This window comes from Pelodiscus sinensis, chromosome 6 (genome assembly GCF_049634645.1).
Source record: "Pelodiscus sinensis isolate JC-2024 chromosome 6, ASM4963464v1, whole genome shotgun sequence".
NCBI classification, from domain to species: Eukaryota; Metazoa; Chordata; order Testudines; family Trionychidae; genus Pelodiscus; species Pelodiscus sinensis.
The window spans coordinates 77,459,685-77,481,229 of NC_134716.1; the positions used below are offsets into that span (position 1 = coordinate 77,459,685).

The window sequence follows — 21,545 nt, forward strand, 5'->3', positions numbered from 1 at the left end:
AGTTATTTCCAAATAACCCCCCTTATTTTGAAATAATAAGCAAAGCAGACACACTACCAAGCCACTATTTTGGTATAACGGGCTGGTTATTTCAAAATCTGTACTCCTGCCTTCCTTGGGAATAAGCTTATTTCAAAATAGTTATTTGAGATTTATTATTTCAAATTTAGTTATCTTGAAATAATTTCCTAGTGTAGTCATGCCCTAAGGTGCTACAGGATCATTGTTGTTTTTTTTTAAAGTTTCTTTTAAATTAAGAGTGGCAACAGAACAATCATTCATTTAGTCCCACATATACCCATCAGGGCACACAATACCAACAACACAAATTCCTCTGGTTTATATTTTTCACAAGCAGTTGAGAATTTCAGTCAAGAATTACATATAGATAACATCTCAATAATTTACTAAATAATAAAAAAAGAGAAGACAGAGCAACAACAACAAAAAATACCAAAGGAACTAAAGAACTCTTTGGTACACAGTCTTGTCAGAGAAGGAAAAAAGAGCTGTAGTCAATTATTCATTGCAAAAATCACAGATCTAGATGGGTAGAATTACTTAAAATATTTAGGATACACTGACAGATTCAAACCTACAATAATCATTGCTAATGTGGCACTATGCAACACAATTAGTAAACAGTACTATCATTAGTACGTAAAGAAGAGAACGACCCAGTGACATCCACTTTTCAATACCATCCTTAAATATTTACACAGATCTTCAAAAACATTTATTTTAAAAATAAATCTAAATTAAATTTTTAAAAGTGTATATAAACTACAGGATAGGTGACTGAGGGTGGGTATAGCAGCAACATCAAGAGATCTGAGCTAACCTTAAGCAACGATAATGGGAATCATCAGCTGCAATGGTACATGATGTTGCACTTCCTCAGATCTAAAACAAAATACAGGACTATGTAGCACTTTAAAGACTAACAAGATGGTTTATTAGATCTAGTGAGGAACAAACCTGGACAAAGGGTGGGCTGGAGCAGTATTGTTTTGGGGGTTGTTTATTGATACAGATTCTTAAGAGTAAAGTGATACTCACGCACATACATCACATTCATGCGGGCAGTTTGGAGGCAGGCTGCAAGTGCAGTGTAGATTACTTTTGATTTCACTGGTGGCTGGAGTGCTGGCCGGGAGTCAGCTTTCCAGAGACTTGACCATGATGTTCCTTGGGAAATCACTTTGAAGCTCCAGGAGGCTTTACATCTCCTGGGTTGGTCCCAGGCTTCTGCTGTGATGTTACATCTTGTCCAAGAGGGAGAGAAAGAGAGAGCTTCTGGTGGCTTCTCAGTTAATTTATCTGCTTGCAGAGTCTTTGTCTGACTTATAAGGTCACGGACCCTAAACTGCCCTTTTGGTTGGGTGTTTCTCATTCACACCTCACACACATTCAACCGGTTACATACATATTCATAAGAAAGCCAAGGTCAGGGGAGAAAGGAAAGCAGAGGAGTATGTCTGGTCAGCTAGATACCAGCGAAGAGGAGGGAAGGGGGATCGTGTCCGGCTGATTACACATGAAACTTATTTTTCCCATTTTTGAAGAATAAAAATAGAAGAATTGGATTTAGATACAAAAGACACCAAGGCTACATCTAGACTGCAAGCCTCTTTCAAAAGAGGCTTTTTCAAAAGATACTTTCAAAAAAGCCTCTTTCGAAAAAGAGTGTCTAGACTACAACCAGTACTTTCAAAAAAGCAAGCCGCTTTTTCGAAAGAGAGCACCCAGGCAGTCTGGATGATCTCTTTCAAAAAAGCACAGTTTGCATTATATAACACCTTTTTTTGAAAGAGCACTTTCCAAAAAAAGTGTTATTCCTTGTAAAACAAGGTTTTCCGTGGTCAAAAAAAACTGCCGTGTTCTTTTGATTTACTTTCAAAAGAATGCAACAGCAGTCTAGATGAAGGGGAAGTTTTTTCAAAAAAGACCACTTTTTTCGAAAAACGCTGTAGTCTAGACACACCCATAATGTCCAGAAGCATAAAACCTAACAGATCTTGTAAATCATGGACAATGTTACATTAAAACTTAAACTCCAAAACATTAGATCACAATTGCCACAGAGTTAGGACTACAGCCTTGATCTACTGATCCAATTTAAATTTAATTTTTACTCATGAGATAACCTTATTAAACTCATTCTTATCTTTAAGCAGTAGCTTAAGTATGACATTAATGGGAATTAAGGGCGTGTTAAAAAGTGTTGATGAATTGAGGTCTTCACTTTGTGATGTTAATCAGGGTCTAACACATTTATAATATTTTTGTATTAAAACAAGACCACATTCAGACTAACTGAATTGGCTCAGCTTGATACAATTTGAACCTGTTAAAATATTGTAATCTGAAAAATGCAGTTTACAGTAAAATCCTGCCAAACTAATAAGGTTAGCTCTACTGTGAAAACAGTAAACATTCATTCCTTTTGCTATAAATGAAAAAAACCACCAAACGTAAAGTGGTTAATAATATGGCTGCTGAAAGAGTACATTGAGTGAGAGAGATTGAACTCTTGATCTGAACAGATAATGTAGTTTATAGTAGTCTATCTACTGTGCATGAAGTGTGAAGCTGTGTGAAAGTTGATAATATGCAATATGATTAATCCACATTCAGCAGAGAAAAGAATTGATGTGGAACATGCTTTTTAAAGAAGCTAAATTGATGGTATAACTTTAAATACAGTGAGATTAACATTAACAAAATCAAGGTGGAATTAAAATTGCCAGGATTTAGAGAGATAAGTAAACACTTGGTAAAAAAGGGTTACTGAATGAGGATCAAAGGAAGAATGATTATTAAAAATTTAATTCTAGTAAAAAACCCAGCAGTTAAATTATTAAGGTCTAAATACATTTGGAGCATTTGAAGGCTCAGCACAGATTTTTAAATCCAAGAAGTATAACTTTGAGAAAAGCAATTACTCTTCCTGCCTCCAGTTAGCCAGTGATGCTGGCCTCCATTAGCCAGTTGTTAAATTTTCAAATTAGCACCTTTCTGCTTTCTCCCATGCTGCTCTGCTCCTCACACATAGGAGATAATCCCTATTATTATCTAAAAAGCTACCTAACCTTCAAAATCCCTGAAAAACCCTCCTTTGCCGTGATGACTAAAAAAACAAAGCAAAGACAAAAATATGATGGTGATTAAACTGCTGTTGGGCAGAGATCACTGCCTCTCATACTGACTAAAACTGTCTTATTTCTTCATACAGTAAAATATCCATTATCCAGCAATTAATTAATCAGAATTTCTGGTATCTCCCAATAAAAATCTTCAATCTTGTAACTAGAACTAATATACTACCCTGCATGTTATACAACTGTGTATTCTGAACTCTCCTTTTATGAAAGAGGCAGAAGACAAGCAAGCAAGTAATCAGAGGTTTATTCAAAAAGAAGCTTCCAGAATGTGCCATTGGGTCATTACAGATTCAGTCCCATCTCCTTACACCTTCTACATCCACAATGATCATTGATATTCATGATGATGACCCTGAGGCTCTTCAACATTCTGAAGTGCTTTCTGAATCATAGAAAGATTAAATGATATTCAATATAGTTGTAATGTTAAGTGTATTTTTAGTGATCTGGGTGTATGCCATGTGCTATCCAGAGTGATATGCAGAGTCATAAAGTAACCTACTGTATAGAAAACTGTACTTGTATACACCTAAGTGCTTTAAAAAAAACCACTCTGCAATGCAGTACTACCACTGGATTGGTGAGACCCTGGAAACTCTTTTATACAGATTGAACCTCTCTAGTCTGGCTCCCTAGGGACCTGACAGGTGCTGAACTAGAGAATTTACTGAACCATGGGAGGTCAATATTCCAGTGAGTGGGTCTCTTGATTTTTTATTTAACCAAGAAGAATAAACAGAATAATGCTTGCAATGCGCTTAGTAATGTATGACTGATACACCTTAAATAAACCTATACCTAGCTACGGTTTAACAACTGTTTTCATAAAATGTTAGTGTTCTTACACTATTTTATTGGCCTGGCACAAAGAAATAAGCAGATAAAACATAAAAACATGCTTACACTTTGTAGCATTACCAACATTCCACTGCTTACTGTGCTCTTAGAAGACATTTAGGGGTAAATTAGAGCTCAATAACACCACAGAACACTGAGAGCCAGGATTGGTGGCTGTAAACAAACTTTATGGAACAATGGGAAACTTGGCCACACTCATGATAAGCGGACCTCTAGATAACTAAAAGCATGCCAGAGATAGCTGTGGCTGAACCAGAAAGTGCCGGACTAGAGAGGTTCAACTTGTACTTTATTCATCTTGAAATGATACTTACCTTCAGCTATGAAGGAATTCAGGGTGCCTGAATGAAAGACACTATTTTTTATTTTATATTATTATAAAGAGTCAAAGACGTGTAGCATCGGTCCACTTCACATCCTTGATCTAGTTTGTGTGTTCTGGCATCTATGCCTGGTCTCTATGACTGGGCAAGTTTTTTTCTTAGGCAGGTTGCTCAAATTGCTTAATTGAACATAACTTTGCTGCAATAACACAAAACTTGAAGCCTCTGAATTTCTTTATTTTCTTCTAGATTGTTCTTTATTCTCTTTAAATGCTTCAGTTTAGGGTTCTCAGTTTATATTTAGACTTCTAAATATGCTGCATTTTGAAGAGACCTGACCAGTCAGCATTTTCTGCCAAAGTTTTATTTTTAACATAATCCATTATTCATATGTAAGTACAGTTTCTAAACTTTAAGTTAAATCAAACCCAGTTTTTCACTGGACCTGGGTACTTGTGCATACTTACAGTACTGAAATTATATCCAAGCCAAAATTTCAGCTTCCATCTTTCCACTTTTAAGATGCTATTGTTCAAAAATAAAAGTTGCACAAACTTTGTTTAAAAAAAATCTGTACTTTTTTCATTCCTTCCATACTTGAAAGCAGCTCACTTTTTTTCTGAAACAAAATATTTCCATACATTTTCTTCATTTTTGTGGCTCTTCAAAATTTGAATTTAAATGTGTATTTGCCCAAGCTTTTCATCTAAGAAGGACTGAGTGGTATTATTCAGATGTACTTCATTAGCTTTCAGTTGTCTCCATCACTTCCCCAGTATGAAATGACAATGCAAAGTAGACATAGAACAGTGCTAAAATATAATACATTTTGGTTCTGTTACATAATCTCTCACTCCCACTTCCTACTCTAGCCCTCCAACAAGGCATCCATACTAGCTTGTGAAAGGTTTGCAAGCCATTAGAGCGGTTCTTCTGTTTCTCCTTGTAAGAGGGCAAACTCACCTAACACAAGTGCCCCCTTGGCCAAGTGCATATGCCTGCACTCTCTCTGTCTTGAGCTATATTGGGCTGTGTTGGATCTTTGGTCACTCAGTCCTCTAGCCATGTCACACACAGTCAGTCTGTGAAAACAAAGCAAAATGCCTTTTAGGATACAAGTCCAACAGAGATCTCTTTCAGTTTCCTATGTAGTGTCTTCAGTCATCTCTCCTTCAGGATACAGCAGTGTCCCAGGGCTCCCTCTCTGTATACAATGTATTCACCCTCTTAGGACCTTTGTGGCCAAAGCTCTCCTGCTGGGATACTGGAGTTAAGTTCCCCCTTTGGGGTGCCCCAATGTTCAGGTAATTTCCCTCAATGACTAATGGGTGGTTGGGGAGCCTATGTATATTTGTAATTGTGTAATAAGTTAGTTAGTTATAATGAATGCACGTTATAGCAAAAGGTTTGGATTAAACTTAAACCCAAGGGCTACGTCTAGACTGGCATGATTTTCCACAAATGCTTTTAACGGAAAAGTTTTCCGTTAAAAGCATTTGCAGAAAAAAGCGACTAGATTGGCACGAATGCTTTTGCGCAAAAGTACTTTTTGCGGAAAAGCGTCCGTGCCAATCTAGACGCGCTTTTGCGCAAAACAAATCTGAGCTGTCTACACTGGCCCTTTTGCGCAAAAGGACTTTTGCCCGAACGGGAGCACCATAGTATTTCCGCAAGAAGCACTGATTTCTTACATGAGATCGTCAGTGTTCTTGCGAAAATTCAAGTGGCCAGTGTAGAGAGCTGGCAAGTTTTCCCATAAAAGCAGCTGCTTTTGCAGAAAGACTTGCCAGTCTAGACACAGCCAAGATGTAGGTCTCAGACTGTCCAGGCAGCTTTGTTAACTTAGCTCCAGCTCTGTTTGATGTTAGCATGTTCTGATGTTACAGCGAAGGGATGGTTGTGTTAATATTAAGCAAGGTCTTGTAATAGATAGAAAGAAGTTGAATGTTGAAAAACTTTGTAACTTTGTTAAAGTGACTAGAAGTACCCATTTGTCCCATGCTGAAATTCTGTAAATGTATTGTTTGTGTGAATAAGAGAGAGAATGTTTTATGAGAGATAAGTGTGAAGGCCACTGCATGCTCAATTGGTCAGAGGAGGGGCCAGAGACTCAGAAGCACCAAATAATTATCAACTAAGTGAAAGCACACTAAAAACACTGACTACCAGGGCAGATTGACGAACCCTGAACTTAGTGACAAGCATCCCTTGATAGGGAACTGTTTTGCTAGAACACAACGCCAAGAAGGGGTCATCAACATCACTGACTGTGAGAACAACCTCCAGATAAACATATGTCAAAGAAAAACTTATTGTGATGCCGAATGACTGATTAAGGCCTAACAAGGCAAAATGAGTAGACTTATATGGAAGGAAAATCCTATAAAGGATTGGGTGTCTTATATGGTTCTTTGGGTTCTGTCTTGCTAAGACCACGGAACATCAGTCTGGATGGCTAAGAAACTGGCTCCTCCCTTGTACTCAACTTATCTGGCCGATAAGTTGGGTCGAGCAATAGACTAGCAACTATTCCATCAGCAGGACGTATGTGTGTGTGAATGTGTATACACTTTGTTATATTATCAATAAATGCGGCGTGTTGAAAATACTGAATAAGGGTATGTCTACACTACCACCCTAGTTCGAACTAGAGTGGTAATGTAGGCAACCGGAGTTGCAAACAAAGCCGGGATTTGAATTTCACCGGGCGGTAGTTCGAGGAGTAACGGTAGTTCGGAATAGGACTACACGCAGCACGGAGTCCGCACTAGCGGACATTTAAAAATGGCGGCGCCCGGCGAGATGCAAATGAAGCCCGGGAAATTCAAATCCCGGGCTTCATTTGCAACTCCAATTGCCTACATTACCCAAAGATCCTGTGTGCTTCTTTTAAGCATAACATCTAGACCTACCCAGGGACCCTGTAGATAGGAGCAGTCTGATATGTCTCTTTATCTAAGTTGTACCACTACTCTAATTCCCCATGGCCATGTACTGCTTTCACTCTTACCTCAGGGCTTCGTCCTGATGGAGTCCCATCAACCAGCTCAGGCTCATTCTCACTCTCCCTGGCTTATTGCAGCACCATTCTGCAGCTGTTCTATAGTTCTTTTAGCCAGCCCCATACGCCACTCACCCTCCTCCAGCTCTAGAACTGTCCTTACTCTGAAGTCTCCAGCTCTTCTTATACAGACCTGCTGGGCCCTGTTGGCTGTGTCCTACATAATCATTCTAAGCTGCTTGGAGGACCCATTCCATTGCCGTTTTCTGGGGTGGAGTGTGGAAAGACCTCATCACACTCCTCTGTTTTCCCTTTATATAAAATTACCTATGTAGTAACTTAGAAGATTACATGGCACTTCCTTCATACAAATTCATAAAAGACTTACTATAGAGATCACATAGGCTCACAACTTTACAATAGTTAAATTTTAAGTATATAGGCTTAATGAAACAGCTACTAGCAGACCACACAGACAACATGGGATGAGGAGGAATGTGGGATCATGTTCTCCTCCCCGATTTCTGCAGGGTGCAAGATATCAGGTGGTCTTGGGCACTGATGAGAGGGTCAAGGCAGGGTGAACTGCTTACAACCAGGGCTATTTACAGCCCAAGACTGGGGCCCTCCCTATAAGGCACCAAACCAGTCACACAGAGCAATTCAACTGCCAATCTAGTCAGCAAAAAGTTGCACCAGCAAATCCCCTTAGACTCTCCAACTTTACCTGTGCCATAACCAGCACAACATCTTACCAATCTCACCAACTCCAAACAGGTTCTCCCAGTCCCAAAGTAACTGCCACTTTTCCAGGTCGATTTATACCTCAGATCTTGCCCCAAAAGAGCATGATGTACCAATCCTTTAGAATCTAACATCTAAACCTTTATTAATAAAAGGAAAGAAAAGGTAGAGTGTAAGATTGTTAAAGAAAACACAATAAGTACATCAATCACCAAGTTCTTGATGCAGGCTCTTAGTACATCCTTTGTTAGGATGGATCAACAAACCCTTCCTGGCCCTCTGTCCTTAGCGAAGGTGCTCCTGGAGCAGAAGGCAGAATTGAAGACAAGATGGAGGCACCCTCTGGATACTTGTATAACCTTGCCCATGCAAAGGGAAATCCATTGTTTTCCTGGGTACAGGAAAATCCATTTCCAAAATAGATTTGCTTGGTGGTCATGTAATCAGTTCCATGTCCTTTCTAGGCAAGGAGCCATGAAATATCCAGGTGTGTCATTTTCAGGCATGAAGCCATTGTGTACTCCTCAGGTGTCAATTCGTAACCCTTAAAAGCCATTGTCCATGCAGCACGGAGCAACTGCCCCTCACAATAGATAGTCAACACCTACTGCTGTCTCCCAGAGAGAAAACATTTAAAACATAAATAAAAAGCCAATGTTCATAACTGTACACACAAATATCATACAAGTAAATGAGTAGCATACACAAAATCAGCACAGCATAAGCTTTCATTTAACACCTCACATAGACCACTTTGCACCAAATATGGGGCAAACCCACAATAGTGGGTGCAACAATGATCTGCCTCCTCATATTACAATCCAATAACATGACACAAGGTTTATAGTCCCTGCCCTGATGCCTACCATGAGAACCTTTAAATTGTGCCCCCACTCCACTACCAACAATTACAGATTGTCTCTGGTAATACGACTTTTACTTGGACACTTTGCCCACATTCTTTAATCCAAGTTTCACCAATGCCAAACTGGAGTAACTATTAATCGGAGGCTATGTCTACATTGGCAAGATTTTGCACAAATATTTTTTAACACAAGAATTTTTGCGTTAAAGTATTTGCACAAGAGAGCGTCTACACTGGCATGTGCTTTTGGCGCAAGAGATGTGCTTTTGCGCAAAAGCATCTGTGCCAGTGAAGACGCTCTCTTGCGCAAGAAAGCTCCAATGGTCATTTTAGCCATCGGGCTTTCTTGTGCAAGAAATTCATGTTGCCTGTCTACACTGGCCTCTTGCACAAGAACAGTTGTGCAAGAGGTCTTTTTCCTGAGCGGGAGCATCATAGTTCTTGCGCAAGAAGCACTGATTTCACACATTAGAACATCAGTGTTCTTGCGCAAGAACTCCCCGCCAGTGTAGATAGGCAGCATGTTTTTGCGCAAAAGCAGGTGCTTTTGCACAAAATCATGCCAATGTAGACACAGACTTAGGGTATGTCTACACAGCAAAGTTATTTTGAAATAACTTTACTAGCATCTACACAGCCAAATCGCTATTTCAAAATTAATTCAAAATAGCGGAGTGCTTATTTCAAATTTGGTAAACCTCATTCCACAAGGAATAATGCCAAATTTGAAGTAGCTAATTCGAAATAAGTGCTGTGTAGACAAAATTGGGGGCCTCCAGCCTTCCCAGGGTGCCCTGGTGGCCACTCCAACCTCAGCCAAGAACACTCCTCTCCCTCCCCTTCCCCTTCCCCGGAGTCCTTAAAGGGCTTGACTCTGGCCACAGTGCCTATGCCAGCTCCAAGCCTGCAAGCCCAGAGCCAGCAGTCACTGCCTCTGACCAGTGGCCCCAAAACATGAGCCAGCAAGCCACTGGCAGGCAGCCCTCCACCACTCCCCAGGAGCAATCTGCCAGCTTCCAGGAGCCTGCCAGGACCTGGAGAAGGCGGGCACTTTCCTGGTCCAGGGTGGAGATCATGAACCTTATTCAGGTTTGGGGGGGATGCCCCCAACGTCCATGATCTCCACACTAGAGAGATGAAAGTGGCTGTCTGTGACAGGATAGCTGCCAGCCTGGCCACCAAAGGCCACCCAGGAGCAGGTTTGCATGAAAATCAAGTTGGTCCGGCAAGACCCCCAACCCAGAGCCCTGAGTGTCCCCTCCCTCTTCTTCCCCTTGCTTCCTTCTTCCAACTCCCTCTTCCCAGGTTTCCGCCTCCTCTCGCCTCCCCTCACTTCCCTTCTCCTGCCTCTTTTCCCCAGTCTCACCAGAGTTCATTCTCCCCTCCTCCTCAGTTTTGTTAAATAAAGAAAGTTTGTGTTCATGAAAATAAGTGTATTTTATTTCACATCAGGAAGGGGGGTTAGAGAGGGGTAAGTGGAAAGACGTGAGGGAGGAATGAGGCACAAGCCCACAGTGGGGCAGACCAGGAGACTGTTAGTGCTCCTCAGTGTGGAAGCTCCCCCACAGGGCCTCCTGGATACTGACAGCCCCCTGATGGACCTCCCGGATGGCAGCCTGCAGCAAGTGCAGTCAGGCTCGCAGCAACGCATCCACAAGAAGTACCAGACTGCCCAGGGGCAGCTCTGGCTCCATGTTGCAGAGTGTTGTGGTGTCCCAAGTGAGGGCAACCAAAGCATGCAGGGACAAAATGCTTTGCTGTCCTGCATCGAGATATGCAAGCAAGCAGGGAAAGCTGAGAAATGGCTGTCCCAGAGGGTGGGGTCTCTTTAAGCACAGGCCTCAGATAGCCTCAGGCAGCAGCCACATAAAGTAACTACTGACCTGATGCCTTGCCGAAACTGGTTCCAGCCAGTCTTAAATGCGATTCAGCATCTACTCAGTGTGGATGCGCTATTCCAAAATAGCAAAATGCTATTTTGAAATGCATTTTGTGTGTAGATGTGTTATTTTGAAACAACTTATTTTGAATTAGCTATTTCAAAATACGATATTTCAAAATAATGCTGTAGTGTAAACATACCCTTAGTGGTGCTAAATGAGCTTTATATAGAGATAGGGCTCTCTGTGTTTAGGGAAAGTGAGGAAAGAGTGAAAAAATAAGATTTTTCAGATGTTCATGTCATTTACACAGACTCTTAATACCAGAATTTTAATAGTACTATCCAAGCTAATTATTCTATTCTTTGCAAAGAAATTGTAAGGCTCTTTCTCACTATTGTATTAAAATGCCAGCCTATTGTCCGAATTAATTGGAACACTCGCATTTAAATGGAGAATAAGTTATATTTCCATGTAGAAACATGGTGATTCTAACTAGCCATTTGTGCACAGATGTAGTGTCATGCATAGGAATGGTAATTACATGAAAATATGTGTTTGGTAGAACATCTTTTTTATAAGGCCCCCTGTTTTAAATGGCCCTAAGATGAGAGAAAAAGCTCTTTTTTATCCATATCAAAGCATGTTCTGAGAGTGTAATCAATATGGTATCTCAGCTAGTGAGATGCTGTATGCCATAAGGTTATGTGAACTCCAAGCAAGGAAGGATGTCAAGAAAATGAAATGATACAGCTACCATTCGGGTATAGGTTAATCACTGAGTGAAATATGTGCTTGAAATAACAGTTTGTTTTTAACCTCTTTCTGGTCAACCTCACAATGCTAGTTCCCAGAAACCAGTTACTGTTTTCTCAATATTTTTTTAAAAATAGAGTTTGACACAGAAAGGGAGAGAAATATGTACTTTTTCTCTAAAGTGGAGTAGTGTCTTAGCAGTGAGCTTTTATTGCAACTTTCTAAATAGTCAACCTTCAAGAGCTGGTCAGTTATTTTTTTGTCCATCAAAGGTATTTCAGGGAGCTATTGGTAAACTTTGACTCAGGGATCAATTATTTTCCTTTAAAACTATAAAGCACTATGGCATTATATGAAAAAAATTAATTAAAATGTTGCATTAGTATAGGATGGTATTTTGGCCATATGGCTCTATTGAGTGATTAATAGTGCTTTATCTCATCTCCCATGCTGATTCATGGAAGGCACAAAAACATTTCTCCTGTTAGACACCTTCTCTCCCTTTTGCTGCTGCTTGAAGGGAGAAATGGTCAGCTCTCGGCATTTTTTTTCTTCCTCTGGGTCAAACAAAAGAGAAAATACATCTTGGGGATCTTCTCTTGCACAGTGCTCCCTGCATTTTTCTCACATGTGCTAAGGAAGAAGAGGAGCTTTCTGTTTGATCCCCAAACTGCTTCCATATCTGCTTCTCAGACAGAGATTCAAAAAACATATCAGAGCTGTTGACACTATGGACACTCCACATAAAACCCTGAAGAAAAGTGTGTCGTTCAAGTTCCAGAGGATAAATATCACTGATATCAAGTGAAAAACAAAAAATAGAAAATGGCCTGGTGGTCTCTAATGTTATCAATGAACATGTTTTTTTTTACATCAAATGACACTGATTTAGTACTGTTTGGAGGCTAATACAAATTTACTGCAACTTGATATTTGTTTTTCCTGTAGTAGCAGTCCTTGAGGTAATCCTTGTTTGTGATAATTCCTGCATAGATAAAAAGTGTTGAAGTGACAAGCCTATCATTTTATATCTGCACACATTGGGCTAGTCACTTTCCCAGTATGTAAATTTTGAGTGAAATGGAGCTGGCACTGACTGGATGTCTATTACAGACCCTTACGGACAGGTGATTTATTGATCTAATGGTGGCTCTAGTCTAATAGGGTATGTCTACACTACAAAGTTAATTCGAACTAACAGATGTTAGTTAGAATTAACTTTGATAGGCGCTACACATACAAACTGCTAGTTCAAACTTAATTCGAACTAGCGGAGCGCTTAATTCGAACTAGGTAAACCTCATTCTACGAGGACTAATGCCTAGTTCGAATTAAGTAGTTAGAATTAAGGGCTGTGTAGCCACTTAATTCGAACTAGTGGGAGGCTAGCCCTCCCCAGCTTGCCCTGGTGGCCACTCTGGGTACCACCAGGGCCCCCCTCCCAGCCCCGGAGCCCTTAAAGGGGCACGGTCTGGCTACGGTGTCCATGCCAGGTGCAAGACTGCCAGCACCCAGCCAGCAGACCCTGCACCTGGCATGGCACAAACCAGCCACCCGCTGCCACCCAGCCATCTGCCTCTTCCCGGGACCAGGCTGGCAGCTCCCAGGAGACTGGCCGGGGCCGCAAGAGGCGTGGACCTCATTGAGGTTTGGGGGGAAGCCTCCAACGTCCACGACCTCCTCACTAGGCACAGGAAAGTGGCCGTCTAGGGTAAGATAGCTGCCAGTCTTGCCACCCAGGAGCAGGTTTGCATGAAAATCAATTTGGTCCAGTGAGACCCCCGACCCTGAGCCCTGAGCTTAGAACATAAGAACATCAGAATGGCCGTACTGTGTCAGATCAAAGGTCCATCTAGCCCAGTAGCCTGTCTGATGACAGCGGCCAACACTAGGGACCCTGGAGGGAATGGACCGAAGACAATGACCAAGCCATTGCATTTGCAAGCGGGGAACTCCTGAGAACTATCTGTCTGGGGTGGGGGTCGGGTCCCTTTAAGCACAGCCCTCGGCTAGCCTGAGACAGAAGCTCCATGCTCTAAGTCCTAATCTGATGCCCTGCCGGCACTGCTTCCGGCCATCCTTAACCTCGGTTCAGGATCTACTCAATGTGGACATGCTAGTTCGAATTAGCAAAATGCTAATTCAAACTAGTTTTTACGTCTAAATGCACTAGTTCGAATTAGCTTAGTTCGAATTAACTAATTCGAATTAAGTTAGTTTGAATTAGTGCTGTAGTGTAGACCTACCCCTACATATTAACCTAAATTTTGAATCTCAGACACATTCAAATGATAAAGTCATCAGGAGCTACATTAAACAAGCTGCTAAATCTTGTTTTCACTTCTTAGTCTTCTAGTATCAGAACTTCTCAGCCCTCTCCTTAGCAAATGTCATTAGCAGCATTCCTGACATTTAGGTTACCAAATTCAAGCTATATTAGACCAAAAGGGGATCATAAGTTCTAGAATCCCACAGCCCTTACAAAGAATGCACTGCCAGATGCCACCTTTCCCTTATAGGAAGGGAAATACAATTCATTTCAAGAACCGTTCCAGATTGCTTCCTTACTAGCATCCCACACATGGAATCAAAATCCATGCTTCCTGCCTGTAAGAAAATAGTTTTGACTGCATACATTAACAGAGGGAACACTGTAAATACTCTAGCTTGCAAATCAAACACCATTCACAAAACAATGGCTTTGGGCACCAGTATTTACAAACACACACTGTAAAAGAAAGTTCTGAAATAATCTTGTTTTTCATTGCACCTATTTGTGTGGAACATTTCTGTAAAACAACGCGGAAGCAGTATAGTGACCTCACATTTCCTTCAGACAGAAGAGTAAGCAATGAAGTTAAATGGAAGGGTTTACAAAAGTCACACTAGGAAATTGACAAATCAATGCCCAGTAGTATTTTTGATGAAGGGCAATAACAGAAGCATGATGTGAAGATTGTCATCTTGTCCCTATATTTTTTTTAATTGCCAGAGACAGAAGCACTCTTCAAAGAGTATGAAAACAGTGATCTAAAGACAGCAAAAACACAAATAGAGTCATTGAAGTCTGCTCTCCTAAAAAGATTAAATGAAACAGTGGACAGTCTCATTCCTGTCACAAAACCAGACACTCCTCCATAAGTATCGAGTCACTGACCCAGAAGAAAGCTATCAACTGGAAGTCATGTCCAACACCATTGTTTCACATTCATTACTACAGGCCAAAGATATGAGCATGGGTGGCAAGCTTGTTCTCTGCTGTGCAATCAATGGAAAAGATCCCAAGAGCGAGCGTGAGGCAATAGTCAATTGCCCTCCTCAGATTTCGGAAATTATCAAATGATGCTGCCAGGTATAATGCAGTATCAATTTGCAATTTAATAGAGACGGTCTTGCTGGATGGCCTTGCCCTTATCTTTGAGGTTATTTTGCCAAAGAAACAGGCCAGTTTCAGACTGAAACAAAGTTGTGACCAGGTTCTTGCCATTACTAGTTGAAGGGAAGCTGGCTTCCAGTGGAATTTAAAAACAGTAATAGTGCTGATAGAGCTATCTGCTGCCTTTGGTGAAGCTATTGCTTAAGAATTAACCAATGCTGTAGCACTACTCAACTCCTGGCCACAATGCTGAGCAAGCACCAGCAATGCATACACTCTCACTAAATGTTTGTTTCAAGAATACATGCTGGTTGTCTTCACTATTGAAACTCTGCATTAGCTGGCAAAGTTAGTGTAATTTCATTTATGGTGGCAACATAACTCTTGAAGTATAATGTAAAGATCTCACGGTCATCAGTAATATCCTTTCCAACTCACCTTAACATAACAGAATGCTTTTAAATATTGGAAACTCCACTCCATCACCTTCAAAACTTTGGTAATAGTCTTTTGCTTAGATAATAAAATGGCTGAGGAACCAATCAACATCACTTTTTTGGCAACAGGTCTGAAATGATCCCTATCCAAAGTACTTGGATGTGTCTAAACAGAAGTTTTACTTTTAAAATTCATCTGGAAAAGGCATGCAAAAAAAGGGGTAGAGGGAGGGACACTCAGAAACAACAATTAGTCTTCTCTGAAAACTTGTGGGAATAAAATGGGGTGCCAAGGTACACACATTTCAACCAGGGACTCTATCTCTGGCATATTTGACCAGTGAATGCTAGGCACCAGTCTGGATGGGCAGCTCACGTACCAAATCTCTGAATGAACTTTTACGCTATAATGAGATTCAGAACTGGAACATTAGATAACCACACATTCAATGGCTGTCCACTCTGGCATATATACTTCCAGTTCAGAGAGAAAGAAAGATTCACAAAGCTTGTGAGTACAACCCAGTCACAGCCAACTTGAAATTACCAATTCATGTGAGTCAGCGGAACCTTCTGAAGGGCCCCATGAACTCTTGCAAGAGGTTTTTTAAATACATAAGGAACAAGAGAAAGATGAAAAAATGTAAGTACTCTATTAGCAGGAAAGGAGAACTAATAACTGATATAAAAAGAAGCTGATACCTCTTTCTGCAGTCTTCACTAAAATGGGTAATAGTGACCAGATAAGCAAAACAATTAATATTAACAATGGGAAAAGAATATAATCCAAAATAGGGAAAGAACAGGTTAAAGAATATTTAATTAAATCAGATGTATTTAAGTCACCCAGGCCTGAGGAAATTAATCATGGGAATTTAAAGAAACGGTTAATAAAACCTTCAAAATATTAGTAATTATCTCAGAGGACTGGAGAAGGGCAAACTTATAGTTGAAAGGGAGAACAAAGACAATTCTGGAAATTATAGACCGATCAGCTCAATTTTGATACTTGGAGAAATACCAGATCAAATTACTAAATACAGTTGTAAGGAACAGCTCGCACCATTTGTAAAAAAAAAAAAAAAAAAAAAAAAAAAAAAAAGAGAGAGAGAGAAAAGAAAAAAGAAAAAAGAAAAAAATTATGCAAAACCAACCTAGTTTTTACCTTTGAAAGGTTTGCTGGCTTAGTAAATGGGGTAGAAGGTGTAAATATGATATATCTTGATTTTAGTGAGGCTGTCTAAGGAAATGTGATCTAAATGAAATGATTTCTAGATAGGTACACCAGTGGTTGAAAAGACTGTATTCTAGGAATAGATGTTGGTAGTTTGCTATCATACTGAATGATGAATCTAGTGGTGTTCTCACTGTGGTCAGTCTTGGGCCTGGTAATCTTCAATATTTTCATTAATGACATGGATAATGGAGTCAAAAGTATGCTTATAAAATTTTTGGATGACACCAAGTTGGGAGGTGTGCAAGCACTTCAAAAGACAGGATTAGAATTCAAAATCACCTTGACTAATTGAAGAATTGTTCTGAATTCAACAAGATGAAATTCCATAAAAAGAAGTACTACATTTTGGAAGAAAAAGCAAATGCACACTACAAAATGGGGAATTATTGGTCAGCAGTAGTACACTGAAGAGGATGTGGGGATTAATTGAATATAAGCCCACAATGTGATGCATTTGAAAAAAAAATGCATTACAGAAGTGTCTTATGTAAAACACAGGAGTAATTGTTCTATTTCACATGGCACTGGTGATGACAAAGCTGGCTACCACACATTAGGGCTACATCTAGACTGCATCCCTCTGTTGACAGAGGGATACAAATCAAGCATGTTGAAATTGATAATGAAGCAGGGATTTAAATATGCCGTGCTTCATTAGCATAAACATGGCCACCACTTTTTTTTGAAATGGAGCTTTTTCGGGAAAAAAACGGCAGTCTAGACACAGATCTGTTGAAAATAAACCCTTTTTTGACAGATCCTGTACTCCTCAAAAAATGAGGTTTACAGGATCTGTTGAAAAAGGGTTTATTTTTGACAAATCCATGTCTAGACTGCTTGAGGTTTTTTTCCAAAAAGCTCTGTTTGAAAAAAAAGTGGTGGCCATGTTTATGCTAATGAAATGCGAGATATTTAAATCCCTATTTCATTAGCAATGTTGACGTGCCTAATCTATATCTCTCTGTCAACAGAGAGGTGTAGTCTAGACACAGCCTAGGAAAGATGTGGATACATTGTAGAGAGCCCATATGAAAGTAGCAAAAATGTTAAAAGGTTTAAAAATGTGATCTCTGAGGAAATATTAGAAAACTAGGCATGTCCAGTCTAGAGAAAACTGATGGGAAACCTGGTAATAGATTTGAAATATGTCTGTGATAACAGTTCTTCTCCATGTCCATTGAAAGTAGAAAAAAAGCTATAGACTTCATCTGAAAGATGTAAGTTATATAATAGGAAAAGATTATAACTATAAAGGCTGTTAAATTCTCAAATAAGCTTTCAAGGGAGGTTGTGGAATCTCTGCCATTGTTTTTTTTAAAGAACAAGTTAGTCAAACATCTGTCAGGGATGGTATAGTCTTACTTGGTCCTACCTCAGTGCAGGATGTTGAACTTGATAACATATTGAATGCCCTTCCAGCTCTACATGTATGTGTTCTTATAAAACCTTTTTGGCATTGGCTAAAGTTCTTAAAACATTCTTATTCAACCAGGAATGAATTCTGAGAAAATAAATGTCTGAAACACACATCTGATTGCAAACTTTGCAAAAGAACTGCTCACCGGGTAAACAACGGTCCTCACTGAACTATTTTAGGACATTGTCTGGCAGATCATAGAATCATAGAATCATAGACTGGAAGAGACCTCAGAAGGTCATCAAGTCCAGCCCCCTGCTCTAGGCAGGACCAATTCCAACTAAATCAACCCGGCCAGGGCTTTGTCAAGACGAGACTTAAACACCTCTAGGGATGGAAACTCCACTACTTCCCTAGGTAACCCATTCCAGTGCTTCACTACCCTCCTAGTGAAATAGTTTTTCCTAATATCCAACCTGGACCTCTCCCACCACAACTTGAGACCATTGCTCCTTGTTTTGCCATCTGTCACTACTGAGAACAGCCTCTCTCCATCCTCTTTCAAACCTCCCTTCAGGAAGTTGAAGGCTGCTATCAAATCCCCCCTTACTCTTCGCTTCTGCAGACTAAACAGACCTAACTCCCTCAGCCTCTCCTCATAAGTCATATGCTCCAGCCCCCTAATCATTTTGGTTGCCCTCCGCTGGACCCTCTCCAATGCATCCACATCCTTTTTGTAGTGGGAGGCCCAGAACTGGACACAATACTCCAGATGCGGCCTCACCAAAGCCGAAAAGAGGGGAATGATGACATCTCTGGATCTGCTGGCAATGCTCCTCTTAATGCAACCTAATATGCCATTAGCCATCTTGCCTACAAGGGCACACTGTTGACTCATATCTAGCTTCTCATCCACTGTAACCCCCAGGTCCTTTTCTGCAGAACTACTACTTAACCGGTTGGTCCCCAGCTTGTAACTATGCTTGGGATTCTTCCGTCCCAAGTGCAGGACTCTACACTTGTCCTTGTTGAACCTCATCAGATTTCTTGTGGCCCAATCCTCCAATTTGTCTAAGTCATTCTGTACCCTATCTCTGCCCTTAAGCGTATCTACCTCTCCCCCCAGCTTAGTGTCATTCGCGAACTTGTTGAGGGTGCAATCCATCCCCTCATTCAGATCATTAATAAAGATATTGAACAAAACCGGTCCTAGAACCGAACCTTGGGGCACTATGCTAGAAACCGACCGCCATCCTGACATCGAGCCATTGATCACTACCCGCTGGGCCCGGCCTTCTAGCCATCTTTCTATCCATCTTATCATCCATTTATCCAATCCACAATCCCTTAACTTGCTGGCAAGAATATTGTGGGAGACCGTATCAAAAGCCTTGCTAAAGTCAAGGTATATAACATCCACTAACTTCCCCATGTCCACCGAGCCAGTTACCTCATCATAGAAGCTAATCAGATTGGTCAGGCATGACTTGCCCTTTGTGAATACATGCTGACTATTCCTAATCACTTTCCTCTCATCCAAGTGCCTCAATATGGATTCCTTAAGGATCCCTTCCATGATTTTTCCAGGAACCGAGGTAAGACTGACCGGCCTATAGTTCCCTGGATCATCCTCCTTCCCTTTTTTGAAGATGGGCACTACATTTGCCTTTTTCCAGTCATCCGGGATTTCTCCCGATCTCCACGACTTTTCAAAGATAATAGCCAAAGGCTCCACAATGACATTTGCCAACTCCCTCAGTACCCTAGGATGCACTAAGTCCAGACCCATGGATTTATGTACATTTAGCTTTTCTAAATAGTTCCTAACCTGTTCTTTACCCACCACGGGCTGTCCATCTTCATCCCATCTTGTGTCACTTGGCGCAGAAGTCCAGGAGCCGACCTTGTCCGTGAATACAGAGGCAAAGAAAGCATTGAGTACTTCAGCTTTCCCCACATCATCTGTCACTAGGTTACCTCCTTCATCCATTAAGGGCCGCACACCCTCTCTGATCACCTTCTTATTATTAACATGCCTGTAGAAACCTTTCTTGTTATTCTTCACATCCTTAGCCAGTCGCAATTCCATTTGCGCTTTCGCCTTCCTGATAACCCCCTGGCATTCTTGAGCTATACCTTTAAACTCCTCCCTGGTCATTTGTCCAAGTTTCCACTCTTTGCAAGCTTCCTTTTTGTGCTTAAGTTCACCAAGGATTTCCCCTGTAAGCCAGTCCGGTCTCCTACCATGTTTGCCTCTCTTGCTACGCGTCGGGATGGTTTCTTTCTGTGCCTTCAATAAGGCTTCTTTAAAATACTGCCAGCTGTCCTGGACTCCTTTCCCCTTCATGTTAACATCCAAGGGGATTCTGCCCATCAGATCTCGGAGGGAGTCAAAATCTGCTTTTTTGAAGTCCAAGGTGTGTATTTTACTACTCTCTTTTCTTCCTTTGGTCAGGATCCTGAAATCTACCATCTCATGATCACTGCTTCCCAGGTTGTCACCCACCTCCACTTCCCCTATTAGTTCCTCCCTGTTTGTGAGCAGAAGGTCAAGCTGCGCATGGCCCCTGGTCGGATCCTTCAGCACCTGTGTCAAGAAGTTATCCCCAACATTCTCCAAAAACTTCCTGGATTGCCTGTGTACTGCCGTGTAGGTTTCCCAGCAGATGTCAGGGTGATTAAAGTCCCCCACGAGAACCAGGGCCTGCGATCTGGAAGCTTCGCTCAGTTGTCCGAAGAAAGCCTCATCTACCTCATCCACCTGATTCGGTGGCCTGTAGCAAACACCAACCACAACATCAATGCTGTTGTTTGCTCCTTTAAACTTAACCCATAGACTCTCAACAGGTTTTTCTCCCTCTTTATACTGGATGCTGTCATCTTTTATAGCTCTGAAAGATGAATGACAACACACAAAGTTAATCTGGATGCCAATCACAAATTATGGATCACATTATAAATTATTGCCTTCTTTGATCATTTACCAGTAGCTTTTCCGACTTACATCAAGCTTCTTCAAATCTGCTCTTGGGACCACTAATTTTGACTTAGCCATATGAACATTACTAATATCTTCATGCCATAAAAAATAAGAAGTAGATTTACATCAGCACAATCAGTTTTGGGACTACAGAGACAGATGATAAACATCAAGTTAAAAAGAAAAAGGCTTTTATTCAGTACGGCTTTACAACAAAATGCTGCTTGTTAGATATTAGGAAAAAATTCTAACTATAAGGACTGTTAAATTCTGAAATAATGGCAGGGATTTCACAACCTCCCTTGAAAGCTTGTTTTTTTTTTTTTTTAAAGAACAAGTTAGTCAAACATCTGTCAGGTGTAGGCTTACTTGGTCTGCCTAAGTGCAGGGAGTTGAATTTGAGAACATATTGAATGCCCTTCCAGCCCTACATTTATGTGTTTCTATAAAACCTTTTTGGAATTGGCTGAAGTTCTTAAAACATTATAATTCAATCAGGAAGCCCATAGGAATGAAATCTGGGAAAATAAGTGTCTGAAACAGACAACTGATTGCAAGCTTTGCAAA

The 21,545-nt window shown here is 40.7% G+C and overlaps 1 long non-coding RNA gene across 1 annotated transcript; it reads right to left on the reverse strand.

Moving 5' to 3' along the window:
• Nucleotides 1–462: 462 nt before the first annotated feature.
• Nucleotides 463–20,345, reverse strand: LOC142829755 (uncharacterized). The gene is made up of 3 exons (XR_012904496.1): nt 19,827–20,345; nt 5,309–5,427; nt 463–903 (listed from the first exon to the last, which is right to left on the reverse strand). It is a non-coding gene; the product is annotated as an uncharacterized LOC142829755 (long non-coding RNA).
• Nucleotides 20,346–21,545: the final 1,200 nt, after the last annotated feature.